Below are 16,890 nucleotides of genomic sequence, written 5' to 3'. Positions count from 1 at the left end.
GTAACTCAGTAGTGTCCCAAATTTTCTGATCAAGGAGATTATGGGGCCAAAGAGGAAAGTGATCAATGATGTAGAATGTGCCTAAGGAGAGTCACATGGAGAGAAAACATTCTCTCAGGCTTTCACAGTGAGCACATTGGTCAAGCAATGGCTGTAACTCATTCACATGGCGGACACTAACAAAGCATCTACAATCTGAGATACAGGATCTCAGGATAAATCCTGAGCAGATTTCACTGACCTTATCAGATCCAAAAGTTACAACTCTTGTTGCTTAAGTCTTGCTTTATCTTGATCTTAACCATCCAGCAGAAAAGTATAAAAACTAAGTGTAAGAAGTAAAGCCATGCTGTTATGTTGAGCCATAGGGGACTCAGGTCAACAATTTGTCCCAATACTATTATGGACTACTGGACTCTTTTAGAATATTTTGCTGAGTTAACACACCTATTGAATATTAATTCAAATAATGGAAATAAAAAAAAGGGATACAGACGTATGCCCATTTTGTATGTGTGTATTCAAAATGGTTAGGATAGATATATAGTTACATTCTCTTAATGAATAGAGGGATTTGTTCTAATAGACATTGCAAATAGGATATCATGTCCACATCTTGTACAGTAAATGACCACTAGGAAGAATGTATGCAATGTGTTAATTATTGAAACTGTCCTACCAATGTGGTTTGAAACTGTCTCATTGCTATTTGTTTATCAATAAAATTATGAAAAAAATATTAAAAAGTTCTGGAAGCTTTGTGTTCTAGCCAGGAAGAACAGTAGGCAAGCCTGCCCTATATCAGTAAGCAGAAATACAATGTACAGCCTGGTAATGGCTGGGAGTTACACAGTGCAATCCAACCTAAAGAGGTGAAAACAAGTGAAAGTGAGTCTATAATAGAGGCATCGGCTGTTCAATAACAGTGGTGACCTGAAGCAAAGGACTAAAAAAAGGACTCTGACAAAATTAAACCAAAAAAGGGGATACAATTGAAGGACTATTTTGTTTCTGTATATTCAAAATAGGATAGATGTACAGCTACTTTCTCTTAATTCAATGAATGGAAAGATTTGTACTAATATTGTTTGTGGACAGGATATCATGTCTGCATCTTATACTATGAATAACCACTAAGAAGACAACATGCAATGTATTAATTATTGAAACTGTCCCTATAATAGGTTTTGAAACTGTCTCATTGCTATTTCTTTCTCAATAAAATTATTTTTTTAAAGGAGGAATTTGTCAACATGCTCCAGTGAGCTAGGCGGAGGATTCCAATAGAGCTGGACGCCTTGGAGATGAAGCTGAGTGAACTCACTGTCTGCAGTGCCTGATTCCATAATGGGTATTGTCTTGTAGGTTTCAAATCACATTTGAGTCAAACATTCTCCTCTGATGCCACCACTATTTCTTTCCTTCAGTGTCTATTAAAACAAGGCATTTTAGAGCAAGACAAAGCTTTACATGCAAAATATATCCTGTACTGAAATCCTACTAGAAAAACAAGCAAACGAACTTAATGGCTCTGAAGTTTTGATTTAAATTAGCTATCAGATTCATCAATGGTGGATGAATTGGTAGGCTTACCATTAGATATCTATCTATACTTAACGGTTGGATTTGTAAAACTTGTTCTCTGACCAATGGGCTATTTACATAAATTTCTTGACCTCTGTTTCCTCATTCATAAAATGAACCTCTTTGGTATCCATTTAACAAGCATAATGTTTGTGTGGAAACATGCCATATCTTAGGCTGCTATAGCAGGATACCAGAGACTGCATGATTTAAATAACAGACGTTTCTTTCTCATACTTCTGCAGACTGAAAGGTTCAAGACCAGAGTGCCCGCAGCTGGGTTTCTGACCTACACACAGGAAGCCTTATAGTCTTCTCATTGTATCTTTACATGGCAAAAAGAAAGGGAAGAGTAAGAACTTGCACATTCTGGCTTCTTCCTTTGCTATGAAAACACAGATCCCACACATGACCTCGACCCTCATGACCTCATCTACACATAATTAGTTCCCTAAGGCTCTTCTGCAAATCTCATCACTTTGAGGGTTAGGACTCTAACATAGGAATTGAGGGAGGGAAGATGCAAAAACTCAGCTCACAGCAGCACATACACATGTGAAAGCACCTAGCTCAGTAGGTGACAAAGCAATGGTCCCCCCCCACTCCATCCTTCTGGAGTCTAACACCATCTAGTTACAGCCAGGGAATGGACTGGAAGAAATTCTGCCATGCAACAGGGAGCATTGCTTGGGGAGGAGAACCCTGGAAGAAATGTACGGTGCTTGTCACCACACTTGTCACATTCAGGAGATGCTCTATGTGACTGATGATGAGCATTTGAGCTTATAATTCTCATTTCTTCACTAGACCAGAACTAGCTTGCCAATGATTATCAGATGAGTTCTTAACAAAATCTTTACTGCCCTTCATTCCTCATGCCTAACATCTTGCCTGGCATGCAGTTGGTGCTGAATAAATATCTCCAGGATATATAGAAGGTTGAATTCCTACTGCCAGTTCACTGCATTTTGTTAGTGACTGTGGAAAAAAAATATTTCATGTTGGATATTTCTATGCCAGTGAACATCATTTGCAGAAATGAAGATTTAAGAACTAACTGAGGGGATGTGATTGTTCCAGCACCATCAGAACACAAGCATAAAACTCCCCAAATTGACATTTATCTTGCCCTACATCATTTCAAGAAATATTGAAATTTCCTTAAAGAACACATGTAATTCCTAGGACAAAAGTAGAAATGGATAGAATTAACAGGAGTGCCTTTTCCCTGCTTTCTTGTTAACCTCTAGGGTTTTTTGTTGTTGTTGTTGTTTTGTTTTGTTTTGTTTTGTTTTGTTTTGGTCTGTATTTATACCCCGCCTTTGGTCGATGCATGACTCATTCACATCTGAAATCCTCGGGGTTTGATGTTTGTCCTCTCATGCTATTGAACATAATTTCTTTTTATCCATTTTTATTTTATGGTAAATACATGTAACATAAAGTTTATCATCCTAGGCATTTTAAGTGTATAGTGCAGTGTTCTAAAATGCATTCTTAATGCTGTGCAACCGTTGCCCCCTCCACCTCCCACTTTTCCTGGTATAAAACTGAAACTCTGTATCCATTACAAGGCTTCCCCATTCCTTCCCCCTTATCCCTGGCAACAACCATGGTATTTTCTGTTTATGATTTCACCTACTCTAAATAGCTCATATAAGTAGAACTGCACAACACAGCTCTTTTATGTGACTAGCTTGTTCCACTTGTCCTCAAGTTTATCCATGTAGTAACACATGTCAAAATTCCTTTTTTAAAGTGGAATAATATTTCATTTTATGAATAGGTTCCATTTTGCTTTTCTTTCATCTGGTGATGAATACTTCTGTGGCTTCCACAGTCTTTAGTCATTGTGAAAAATGTTGCTAAAAGCATGAATATAAAAATATTTTTAAGGCCCCACTTTCCCTTATTTTGGGTACACACGCATAAGTAGAACTACAAGATTGTGTAGCATCTCTCCACTTTAAATTACCACCTGTAGTGTAGAAGGTTCCAGTTTTTCCACATCTTCACTAATGCTTGTAATTTCCTAGGATGTTGAATAGATATCATGATGGATGCTAGGTGGTATCTCATAGCCATTTTAAGTTATGTTCCCTTAGCTCCTAGGAAAGTTGACAATCTTTTCATGCGATTGCTGGTATTACTCATTTGTATATTTTTTTGAAGAAAGACATATTCTAATCCTTTGATCATTTTTATTCAGGTTTATTATTCTTATTGACTCAGTATACTATAGTGTATATCTTTGACTTATATGACTGAGTTCCCTTTCAGGAAAGTGTTCATAAGTGCATTCAGTGGTAAGTCAACAAAACAACAAATATATGATGTAAATCACAGAAATCCAAGCACACACATACAGTAAATAAGCTATTTTTACTTTTACAGTTACCTTAGTGTGGTAGACACGTGAGCTACTTCTGCAATTTGTCTGCATCTAAGCATGTTGGCGACACAAGCTCTGTTCATATCTGTGAAAGCTCACAATGCAAATGTTTGTAACTCTAAGACTTACTGTATGAATATTAAGCCCTTATTAAATATATGATTTGAAATACTTTCTCCATTCTATAGGACTGCATTTTTGTTCTCCTGATAGCACCTTTGGGTGAACAAAATTTACAAATTTTCATGTATTCTAATTTGTCTTCCATGCAATTAGAATAGGCCAGAATTATCTGGAAATTGACATTTCCCATGGCCAGCCCTTAACTAGTAATTAGCTAGTGTTAACTTTATCCCAAATTCATCCTTTGACCTGGATAAGTTTGAGAAGAAAAAATCCAATGCTCTGTGTGGCAGCAGGGCCTATGTCGCAAGTACATTACCTGGCTGAGTCATGTACCCTTTGCTGGCTGCCTTCCCTGCTCCACATAACTCTCCTCCCTATAGTTGCTACATGTCCCTCTTCAGCCACCTACTAAACTGCTCATATTTGAACCTTTCAATCAGACTCTAGCTCTGGAGAAATCCAAAGTAACACCAAGAAAAAGAAGATATATTAGGAATCCTCCAGGAAGAAACTTTCCAGAGGCTGCCCATGGACTCTTTATTTCCTCGACTGTCCTTTCCCTCCTGTCAGGATCCTTAGTGCCTGGAGACACCTAGAATAGGCATTTTGACAAGAAAGAAAGCCTCCCCAAAAGTGCCTGATTCCAATCTCTCCGACTACTTGACTCAAATTTAATGTGTGCCGATATGACAAACCATTTCTTCTAAAACCCAGAAATTCTCTTTCAGATGCTTACAACTGCTGGCATAGAAATAACTAATGCTATGACTACAGAAGATTGCCATTTATCTTGCCCAAGGAAGACCAAGTTTTGGAAGTCAGGGAAAAATGAGAGGACATGTCATCTCATTCCCAGGTCTATCATGGAACCCAAATGATCACTTTAATAGCAATAAAACCCTCACACTAAGCCTTTCTCTTATTCTACAATGCATTAGAGAAACATATTCTTTATCTTGTGCCACTCATCTTTTCTTTTCCCTTATGGCCCATCTCTTAGAATTGTGCAAGGGAAAAAGTATGAGGGGTGAGGAGGAGGGGAAGGGGGAATAAATAGAATAAAGATATGCCATGTACAGGATCCTAATAACCTCAGTGAATGCAAACATTATATATCCTAGCATGAGCTGAGATTATTACTATCAACAAGATTCAAAGATGAGTTAGAGGAACTGGGGGAAGGAGGGAAGAGGAAGGAAAGGGAAGGGAATTAATAAAGAAACAAGCTGTGACATGTGCATTTAATTACTGCTCAAGAAACTGCACCAACTGCAAAGATGAACTACTGAAACTTTTAAAAAATAAATTTCAAACATCCAGGAGACCTTTCTGTGCTCAAACTCATGCTAATTTTTGAGTCACATCAGTGATTTCTAAATATTAGGATGCATGCTGCTACGATTGTATGATGAATTTGTCACAACTCCAAGAGGAAAACAACAGAGACAATGCATTGAGTTCTTCAGGAGCTAGTTAGGTTCAGTTTATAATTTGTCCTGTATCTTTAGTATATAGCTCCTCCATGAATGTTGAAATTTCTCAGATTTCTCACAGGGAATGAGTTGCTTTTTGTTATATGATCAAGTATCATTTTTTGAAATTTTGTCAGAAGAAATCCAACAGTGTAGAAACTAGTAGCCCCTAGGAGCACTTTAAGATAAAGTTGCAGAATAGACAAAGACTGACATATCACTTCATTTCCAGGGACTTTTCCATTTCAGGCTGCTCAGGGTCTCCCTCTGCACCATCACTGCATCATACAGGTGTCACTTTGAAGACGTGCCCCTATCTTTTCCCACCTTCAACTGAGATTATTGTTAATTCATCAAGCAATAGGTACAAACCAGCTAATAAGTATCAGGTAAAGAATAAGATACTTTCATTTTTCCCAAGATGCCCATAATTTAATGAGAGGTATTAAGACCTATAAAAGAAATAGTAAGAAAATCTTGCAACTCTAATTTAGCTACAAAGCATTATGAGAATGCACAGGAGAAAAGCCATCTGGTGGGTTCCTGCAACTCCACCAAGCAGGGCCCTGATTTCTAAGATTGCTTGGAAAGAAAGGAGAATCATGTTCCAATAAAAATATACAAAAGCTTCTGTTTGTATCACTATTCTGTTGGTATTATTCAGACATAAACAGATACACATGGATATTTAACATGTACATCTCCACAGTGACTGTACCATAGAGCATCAAAGAATGATACCCAGGCTACGAAAGAAAAATCTATTTAGACAAAGACAGATAGCTATTATTTTGCATATCTGTTATCTCAAATATTTAGGGAAGAACTGATCAACTGCAATTGACTGTGTTTAACAAATAAACTGTTGTTCAATTATTTACAGGATAATTATAAAAAGTTGCCTTCCCAATCAAGTGTTCTCTCACAGGGAAAAACAGCATTGGAGAGGCATTTATAGGATTTTGAAAGTTGTAGAGCATAATTATTTATGTTCCAATAACAGTAAAACAGAAAAGAAGAAAAGGGGGTAAAAAGGATGAGAGGGAGGAAGTGTGTAAAGAAAAGGAAAGAATTAAATGTAGCACACTGTCATGTAAGTCGTTGCCTACACAGCATTAGAAATCTAAAGGCACCTTACTATCTATGTGGCTGGTTGGTTTCTGCTCAGTCCCAGAGAATCTTATTTTGGTCCCAGAGAATACTGAAGGGCAACGTAGTACATAATCTCTGACTCTTATAAGCTGAGTCTAATAAACCTGTTGGCTTATCTTTCCAATTCCCTTTAATTGGAACCATGAAGGCCAGTGCACTGTGCAAAATCTACACCTATTTTCCTCAAGAAAATAATTCTTTTCCACAAATGTCTGATGGACTTATGGAAAAAGGTGTTTAACTCTGCAGTTGCCAATGAATGCAAATTAAAGCACAAAAAGCATAAACTAGTTTATCACACTATAAGAGATGAATGAAAATGCTAGTATCTGTTGTGCGCGGCTGTGGCGAAAAAACGTTAGAACATAATCCTGGGTAGTGTGCAAACTGCTCCAAGCTTCCCAGAGAACGTTTTGGTAATATGTATGAAAAATCTCAAAATATGTATTATTTAACCAACGGTTCTATTTATTAGAACTGGTCCTAAAGAAGTAAAAGGTTAAATGAAAAAAAAAAAAAAAAACAGAAATAACTTAAAATATGGCAGTGGATGATCTCTTGAAATGTTAAAGTCATCTTTCCTCCAGTGTGTTTTTGGCTCTTTGGTCAAATGCATCAGGGGTATTTCTCCACTCCCTGTAAAGTAGCAGAATGCATCCTACACTCTGCTGCATGGATCCTCGCATCTGCTTTTATGCCAGCAGCATGATAGGTTTTTTGTTTTATTTTGGTTTTTAATCACTGTAGCTGTATAATATAACTTCAAGTCCAGGATAGTGAGGCTTCCGTCCCACTTTGCTGCTCTCATCCAGGTATGCTTTTGCTTTTCCGGGTCTCTTCCAGTTTCATACAAACTTTAGGATCATTTTGTCCATTTCTGTGAAGAATACTATGAATATTTTGATTAGGATCCCATTAAATCAATATGTCAGTATTAGGAGTGTGTCCATTTTGCCCATATTGGTTCTTTGTATCCAAAACCATGGGATATCTATTTTCCATATTCTGATGTTCTCTTCAATTTTCTTTTTCAGTGCACTGTAGTTTTCACTGTAGAGGTCTTTAACTTCCTTAATTAACTTCTAATCTAATTTTTCTTGGGGCTACTGAGATATTTTTCTCTCTTTCTCAGTGGGCCTATTACTACAGCACAATAGCATTCGTTTTACATCTCCAGAATGAAAGCCAAAATGAAATCTTTCAGCTGAAGATACTGTCTTCTAGCTCTGTATGTTTCTCAAGATCTTTAGAAAGTATTATTTACAATTCTTTTAGTGAGTAATTAAATGGATTATATATATATATATATATATATATATATATATATACTCATAGGCTACCAGCAACAATATTTGGGTGAGGAATAAAGCCTCTTTCCAACAGAAGTCAATAACCTTCAACCATTCTAAGCAATGTTGTTGTTTGCTCGGGGTATGGCAGAGCAATGTGCACCTCCAAAGTGGAATTGGAATGGACTTGCAGCCCAGAAATCATCCAGTGCAGCTCATACACAGGGCAGTTACCAGTAGGTGCAATTCCAACCTAGAAAACATGAATGAATTGATATAGTCCTTTAGATCCCATATGGAAAGGCAGAAGCTGCCCCTATTGATAAACTAATTTGACTCTTCCATTCTGTTTCTGTCCAGGCTCAGCTGTTTATTAGCACCTGTACTATGGTTGCTAGAAGTGTCTGCAAGGGCAGTCGACCTCCCTCCAACCTGCTGATGACCATATGTTAATGGACAGGTATCAGAGGCTCTGACCATATACCCCAGATATTCTCTTCCTGTGCTCGTTAGCCCCTTTCCCAGCTAGCTAGGCCTGAGCAGCATAGGAAAAGCTCCTGGAAGATCTGCTTCATATCCAGCATCACTTGGAGTAATGTATATTTAACCTTGCTTGGCTTTTTAAGGTGAGAAGCACAAAACAGAGGCACTACTATATGTGTTTTGTGGGCTTATTGTGGATGTAAACTGCCTGGCACAGCAGAACTTTAAGATAAACTGTGGCACAGGAGGAATTCTGGACTAATGCAACAAAGCCTATTTTTTCAAAATGGCTGTCCTTGAAAATTAACAACTTAATGCAGAGCCCTGCATACCCTGTGTGCTTGGGTATATGCATACATGTGTATAGATAGAAGGAAAGACAAGACAGTAACAATTTTAGTCTTTTATGATAAAAATATTCCATTATTTGAAAAAAATCATGATGTAAATGAGTGTTTTGGAAAAGATATTTTAAAATATACTCAAAAACTGGGGCTGGGGAGATAGCTTAGTGGAATAAGTGCTTGCCTGGCAAGTGCAAGGGCCTGAGTTCAATCCTCAGTTCCTCAAAAAAAACCCATATATATAATCAAAAATTAAGGCAATGGTCTGTGATTATTACATAATTATGGATATTTTAGATGTATTATCTTCTGTGTTAATCATTTTCTTTACCATAAACATTCATTAATCAAACAATCAGAAATAATTTGAGGACAGAAATTTTTGAGTCTTTCTTGCCATAGTTCTTTGAAGATCTCTGAGATCTACTTTCTGATGTCAGGACATCTGGTCCTCCTGTGAGTGCCACTTGCCCTTGAAGATCAGCTGCAGCATTCCTGGGTGAAGAGCAAGGGTTTTATTCTACATTTTTTGAGCTTTAGACCTGAAATAAGAAACTCAGTACTCCATCTCTGGCCAGTCTTGAAGTTAAATAGCAACTCTTTTCATCTGTACTCTCAGACATATAAGCCAGGATCCTGCATGTTCCCATAAATAAAGGAATTGAAACATTGTTTTCACAATTTTCTAGTTTTACAATGTAAGAACAGAATATATATTTGATTCTAAAGTAAAAAAGAAGAGAAGCAAAGGTCAGGGTGTGATTGGCTTTCCTGCTCCACGAGAAAGAACAAGGTGATGCTAGGCAACACATAACAGCAGGGCATTTGAAATGGCATAGGAGTATGCAATTGTAATTAACCTTTGGAGCTCCCTGCCCTGTGATGTTACTAAGGCCAGTATTTTAGCTGGCTTTCAAAATTAGTGTTGGATGGTAATGTGCATTCAAACTAGAGCCCATGACTATACCAGGTGTGCTTATACTTATTAGCTCCATCCATCTCCCATACATGGGCAGATTTGGGGCTAGCACTGAGAAAGCACTTCAGTGTTGATGTACACAGCTGGTGTGCAAGCTTTTTAGTTGAACAAAGCCAGAATATGACAGTAGCCAAAGTCACTGTATTATTTAGCACTGTACTATGCAGAAATTGCTCTTTCGTATATGACCACACGACTTCCACAGAATTGTGTGAAACAAGTTATTATTACTATTGTATAGACATAAAATCAGAGATTCAGAAAATATGACTTGTTTAGTATCATGCAACTGGTAAATGGCAGGCTCCACTTTCAACAAAGATATGTGGAGTGCCAAACTCTGGTCTTCACCTTCATGTGGGGTCAGTAGCTATTTATTGGAATTCGTCAAAGTTCTTTTAAAAATAATGAGCCCTTACTCAATAGATTCAAATTTATTTGGGGCCCTGATAGTTGTTTTCTCTATGAATTCCTCCATGAACTCATATGTGAAGCTAAGACTGAGAATCAAAATGTTTCATGAAAACAGTCATCTACTAAGCTGTGTAACACACAGACTGTGCTTTTCCGTGATACCATGAACCTTTCTCATCAGAAAGGTTTAAAGACTGGTGATTTCATTTTGGAGTTTGTATCAATTAAATATGTTGCCTACCTGGTGTAATTGCATAACCACCACTGATGGAGCCAATGAGGGGTGGGGGAAGGAGAGGAAAAGAAGGAGGGATGAAAGATGAGTCAGAGTTTTCTAAGTTGGGTATTGTGGTAGGTTGTGATGATGTTAACTGAAACAAAGAAAGCAATTGAAGTAACAAGTTTGCAAAAATAACTTTCGAAAAATCCAGGTGTGAAACCTCTAGATTCAGCAAGTCAAAGACCTGGAGGCTCACAGCTCTTTCAGCTTCTACCTTGCTTTGTGATCTAGAAATTTCTTTACTCCAAAATAAGAGAAACAAACAGAATACAATGAATATGAAGATGCTCAGTTGAAAATGTAGGTAAACATATGCAAATAAGGATCCTCAATACTGTCTATTCAATGAAAATTTATTATGTCATGATCATAGGATCTTAAGAGCCAGTGCAAAAGTGAATCTGCCTTCTCTCCTCCAGACCAGCACCTGAGACAGGATAAATAAAGGGGCAAAACTATGGGACAACTATCTTTCTTGTTTATCCAGAAAATTTTTGTAAAAATTATTTATAGGAACTAGAAAAAAATTACAAATGGATTTTTATGTCAGAAACAGGTTGTCCAGGTGACCCTGGATTGAGTGATGACATGGGATGGGCCCAGGAGCACAGTCCAGGCTGGGTGTGGACCAAAGAACATGTCCAAAGATAAGGCAGAGAATTTAAAAAGAAATAGAACTTAAATGAATAGACTCAGAAGAGAATCTGCTAGTAAAAGTTAAGCTACAGTTGCTCTTAGACTCAAAGAAGTAATGGAACAGGCTCCACCAAGATCAGAGGCAACACTCACAAGGATTATTCCCCAGAACAGGGGTTCCCACTGCTCATGGCTCTCTTTTCAGCAGACTGTTCTGGATTCCCTGAGAAGCTCACCTCAGTCCTGATGAGCAGCAGTCAGCAGAGAGGTCCTGTTTCCAGGGACACAGAGCCCATCCCTTCATTCAAGGGTTGCACTAAGAACAAGTTTCCTTTCGGATGCTTAGACTTCCTTGGTCACTGTAATCATCCCTGCTGAATTTGTTTCCTAATGTTGACCAGGAGTCCTGACCCCAACGTTTCTGGTCAAGACTGAAATGGCAATCAGGATAATGACACCAAGCAGAAGCTATAGCCCTAGAAACTTGTTCATACAGGCAGGGGCCCAGTGAGCTGAAATGTTCTCTTCCTTTTTTTAAAGAGATTTAGTTAAACATTACGAATGTCCAATCAGCCATACCACATTTTAGTAACTAAGAAAATATAATAAAATACAAATCAATCTCAAGAACTTAGCAACTGAATCTAGATTCCATAGAGTCCAACTAAGTAGCCCTGAATTTCCAAAAGATACTTGGGTCTCAGACACAGGTGTTTATAAAATGTAGAAATAGTATCACAGTATCACTCAGAGTCTCTTAGTTTATTTAAGAAATATAAATGAGGCCACGAGAATTTGAAATGGAAGCAGTTATATTTTGTTCCTTTATTTAAGCTGCAGATAGGAAGCACCTGGTCCTATGTTGGAAGCAATGTTAAGTCTCATAAAAAATTACAGAGAAAAGAGCTAGCATTTTGGTGGCAGGGTAAAGAATTGGATCTGAAGAGATATGTCCTCCCCAACAGTGGCCATCTGTGGTTCCTTGAAAGGCAGCTCCCACAGTACATCTGCTGCATCAGCAGCCAACATTGCACACCAGAATGCCACGGCATGAGGAGCGGAACAATCTCCCACTCACTGGAAGAAGGTGGAGATCACAGAGGAAAATGGCCAGGGCACAGGTGCTATGTTGACCTCTGTCAGCCAGACTGCTAAGATGCATCTGTTCCAACAGCTTTAGGTCAGCACGCACCATCAAATCCTGAAATGCAGCTGCTGCCACCAGGCTCGTTGGCTTCCTTCTCATCACTGTCCTAGAGAGTGAAGTTTAACCTCTGTGGCTGCAACACTGCATGCACTGCAGAAAACTATGTAAAACATGGGTGCTTCCTATGTCCTCATATTTTGGAGAGGCAGAGAAAGACAGAGACAGACAGACAGACAGAAAAGAGAAACAGAGAATGACAAATCAGAAGTTAGAAAATTCACTTTTAGGGGGAAAAAATAAAGATAAATTCTCAAAATAAAGACTGAGCATCCCTTATCTAAATGCTTAAGATTTGGATTTGGGAATTTTTAGATGTTAAAATGTACAGTTGAGGTTGCACTCAAGTACCACCACACCTGGCTCTGAAGGCAATCTTACAGGTTTTTGACAATGTTGTTTGTGAATCAAATTGGAATTTTATATTTGTGGTACCATACCAGCACCCAAAATATTGATTTTGGAGGATTTCATATATTCAGATTGGGAATGTTTAAATGTATCAAGAAATATTAAATTCTTTCTAAACTGCTGTCCAATATGATAACCCCTGGCCCTGTGTGGCTATTTAAATTTAAATTCATTAGAAAGCTTTGTCCTTAAGAGCCACCTCTGGCTAGAGGCTGCTGTACTGAATTGTACAAGTCCAATGCAGCTCCATTGTCTCAGAAAATTCTGTTGGATAGAGTGGTCTAAAATCTGATAAATACACAAAGAAAAAAGTAAACATCACCCCTAACATTTGCCTCCCCTAACATTTTCTACCTATAGTTTAGTAGACTAAGTAGCTGATCTTCCCCCTGCTGTTTTCTTTAGCTTTGGCAACTCACAGCTTCCATTCAGTTCTTCAGGACTCGAACTGCAGCACTAGGACAAGGCAGCGTCCCTTCCTTAGTACTGGGGAAGCATCCAGATTAGTGCTCACCGCGAAGGCACGCCAGGGTACACCCCAGGCCTGGCCCTCACTGAGATCTCCTTCCTGTGAGCAAGGGAGCTCTGGCTCCCTCCTCCTCCCCACAGCCTAATTACCTCCCTCAGGCTTTCAGTGAATGGGTGACTCAGCAAGATGACTTTTAAATGAGCTTTCATAGTGAGCAATTCATCCCACATGCAAACTGGAGCATGCACTGATTTTTTTTAGGTAAATATACCAAGAGTTTTATATCCAAATTAGTGTTTCTGTTCAAAATAGTCACTCTGGCAAATAACATTCTCTCAAATGCATACCCGTTGCTCAAATCACTGCTTGAACGTTTCTCAGGAAACTGGCGAAAGGCACAGTGTAAAATGACTACTTCTTTAAAGCAGGGATGTGGCAACCTTCCCATTCTCTCCTCTTTAGAGCATCTTGAAACTACAAGGACACAGGACTTCTGTTTTATGAAGCAAGGTCACAAACATTTTAACCTTTGGAGCTGTAAACACATACATACCTTCAGAGTTAATGCAGGAGCCCCAGGAGAAATACAGGACACAATTGTGAGGTACATTTATTTCTATCTCCATATACATGAGACATTTTAATTGTAATTTCTTCTACCTTATCGTACAAATCTGTATATAGTTCTATCTAGACTTTACATTCACTTCTTTGCCAGTATACATGCATATGACTCTTACAACAGCTTACTAGTAAGAAATGGGATTTTTTTTCTGTCTTCTGAATTGTTTCAAGGAGGTCTGCCGTGGGGGGGGGGGCTTTGTTATTTCCTCAACATCTATAACACATGCACGTAAATATTTTAAACCTATATTTTCACAGGTAAATTTGATTATTGGAACTGTTTTCAAAGGTTGCATGGAAATTGAATAATATAAATAGCTATCCAAGATTATAGATTTTTGAAAGAAAAAAATTAAGTAGAAATCCTTAATAAAGAGCTCCATTTAGCTGGGCATGGTGCTGCATGCCTGTAATTCCATGACTCAGGAACCTGAGGTAGGAAGATCATCATAGTTCACAGCCAACCTGAACTACAGTTAGAACCTGACTCAAAAAACTAATGAAAATGTTCATTCATTTTATTAAAATAAGAGACAAATCATTACAGCTTGTGGAAAAATCTGTTTATGTTCTTAATATATGCACGTATTGTAAACACAATGTAAGTTTCAACTAACGGAACTCCTTGTTTTTTTTAACAAATGAGCTTGCATTTCTATTCCCTTAAAAGAAGTACTCTTGGACATTCACTTGTGATCCATTCGAAGAACATGAGCAGATTTTTTTTTCTACAAGTGATCTTTATTCTTTATTTTTGCATGTCCTTAATCAGGCTTCTTCACAAAAGACACAAAGTGTTTCTGCAATAATTTATAATTATTAAAACTACTAAAAACACAGATTCAATGAAATCCAAAGAAGAGAAAAAAAATTTTGTATCATTTTCTTCCAGAGGCCCCTTCTTTGTCTATGCAGAGAACATAAAATCAGATATATATTTTCCCTAAAAACTTACAGTCTATGTTTGAGTAATAGCCTAAATGCAATTACAAGGAAAGGAAAGAGAAACCTTGGGAGAAAGCTGTTGACAGGACTGAGCATTCCCAGAGCCCTCTCTTTCTGGGAGCAGGAAGGAGGACTAATTCAGTGCCACTGGCACAGCCACCTGAGATAGGTAGGTGCTGTAGTCAGGGGGTGACAAAGGGAAACAGAATACTTAATTATAAGATTATTTTATAATAGTCACCCAACAAGTTATATACAAAAATAGCACGGGAGATCTGTCCATACACTGAAAACCAAAGTATCCAGCTGAGGGCCTAGATTTTAAGGTAATGTCCTGCATGAGTCCAGCTGAAAACCTAGAGCCCATAGTAATGCCTCCCACAAGGCCAGCTGGAGGCCTAGAGCCCAAGACAATGCTTCATGCAGGTTTGTTTCCTGTGCTGGGAAGCTAAAATGATAACATCGGGGCATATGTGAGAAATAGGGAAAATCTAGTTACATCTTTTTTTCTTTTCATTGTGATAATATATCAGGGCCAGGAGGCATAGAAGGAACAGTGGTGGAAGCTAGAAATGATCTATGCTAGCAGGTTGAGGGATCAGCACTGGAACTAGGAAGCTATGCTAACAGTAAGAACCAGAGCTCCCCAGAAGTGAACTGTAGCCATTTTGAGTGATACCTATATCCCAAGATTCTTAGAGTATGAGAACAGCTGAGACCATCAGGAAATCCAGCAAGACAAGGGCCTCCAAGAGAACTGACAGCAGCCCCAGGAAGACCATCAGCTCCAACAGCTTCTAAACTTCTTCCTCTCCAGTTCTGCCTCTTCTACTGTCAGTACCAATCCTCAGGTGGGCCTCCCACACCCAGCACCACACTGGTTCGGTTCAGCTGGTTCAGGGTTACAAGCTGGCTACCAGTTGTCAATCCATCATAGTAAGACTATGAAATGCCAAGCATTTGCATGAGTGTCTGGTTGGTTATTACTAAAAATCAAAGTTCTCTTAGTGACCACATGGCCATTTACCTGCCTTTCATCTCCATGAAGAGGTAACACCAAGCACCTCACACAAGCTGGGAAACCTGGGTCCCTGGACAGCTTCTCCACCCACAAGCAGGAAGACATAAGCAGGGCCCAAGTGTCTCTGGACCTGAAAAATAAGGGGAAGGGGCAAGCTCCAAGATCCTTCTACCTCAATACTACTATGACTCTATAAGATAGGCATGGGTCTTTTAGGTCAGTATTTCTTGAATTTAAAAGGACCTAAGAAGTTGGGCATAGTGGCACATGCCTATAATCCTAGCACTCAGGGAGCTGGAGGCAGGACAATCATTGTGAGTTCAACACCAGCCTGGGCTACATAACAAGTTCAAATCCAGCCTGAACTGCATAAGGAGACCTTGTCTCAAAAGAGCAAAACAATCATATGCAGTCAATTTTTTTTAATGTAGACTGTGGATCCCTGCCACAAAATCTCTAGGGGAAGAGCAAGGAATGCTAAGTTTTTAACTAGAGACTCAGGTGACATGGTGGTAAGACAATGGTGGGTTACAAGTCACTTCCCTCTATGCCTCCTGGCCCTGATATATTATCACAATGAAAAAAAAAAGATGTAACTAGATTTTTCCTATTTTTCACATATGCCTAGATGTTATCATTTTATCTTATAAAAAGCAGAATAGAACCATTTTTGCTTATTGTTATTCTTCTAGTGAATAAGGTAATGAATCTTCAAATTAGTCCAGAGAATTCAATATATCTATTTTCATTTTAAGTGAGAAAATAATTCAGTCCAGTCTGCAAACATTGTGAATTTGTTGGACTCTTATGCAAAAATATAAATGCTTATTCCCCCAAAAGAGGAGATAGACAGACAGACAGACAGACAGACAGACAGACAGACAGACCAGGAAGAGAGAACTGGAAACTGGCTATAAGTGACCTTTGTCCCACAAATGCCATAATGAGCAGTCAAATGGAGCTCAATCAAGTGATGTGTACTCTTCATCTTCCTTGATGAAAATGGTGGCCTCATTGACTCTGTCTCCAGCAGAGAGGTTCTCAAGCCCTTTGTGACAGAGGCCC

Source organism: Octodon degus, unplaced genomic scaffold (genome assembly GCF_000260255.1).
Source record: "Octodon degus isolate 3935 unplaced genomic scaffold, OctDeg1.0 scaffold00003, whole genome shotgun sequence".
Lineage (NCBI taxonomy): Eukaryota > Metazoa > Chordata > Mammalia > Rodentia > Octodontidae > Octodon > Octodon degus.
Note: the sequence above shows the minus strand (reverse complement) of the source record.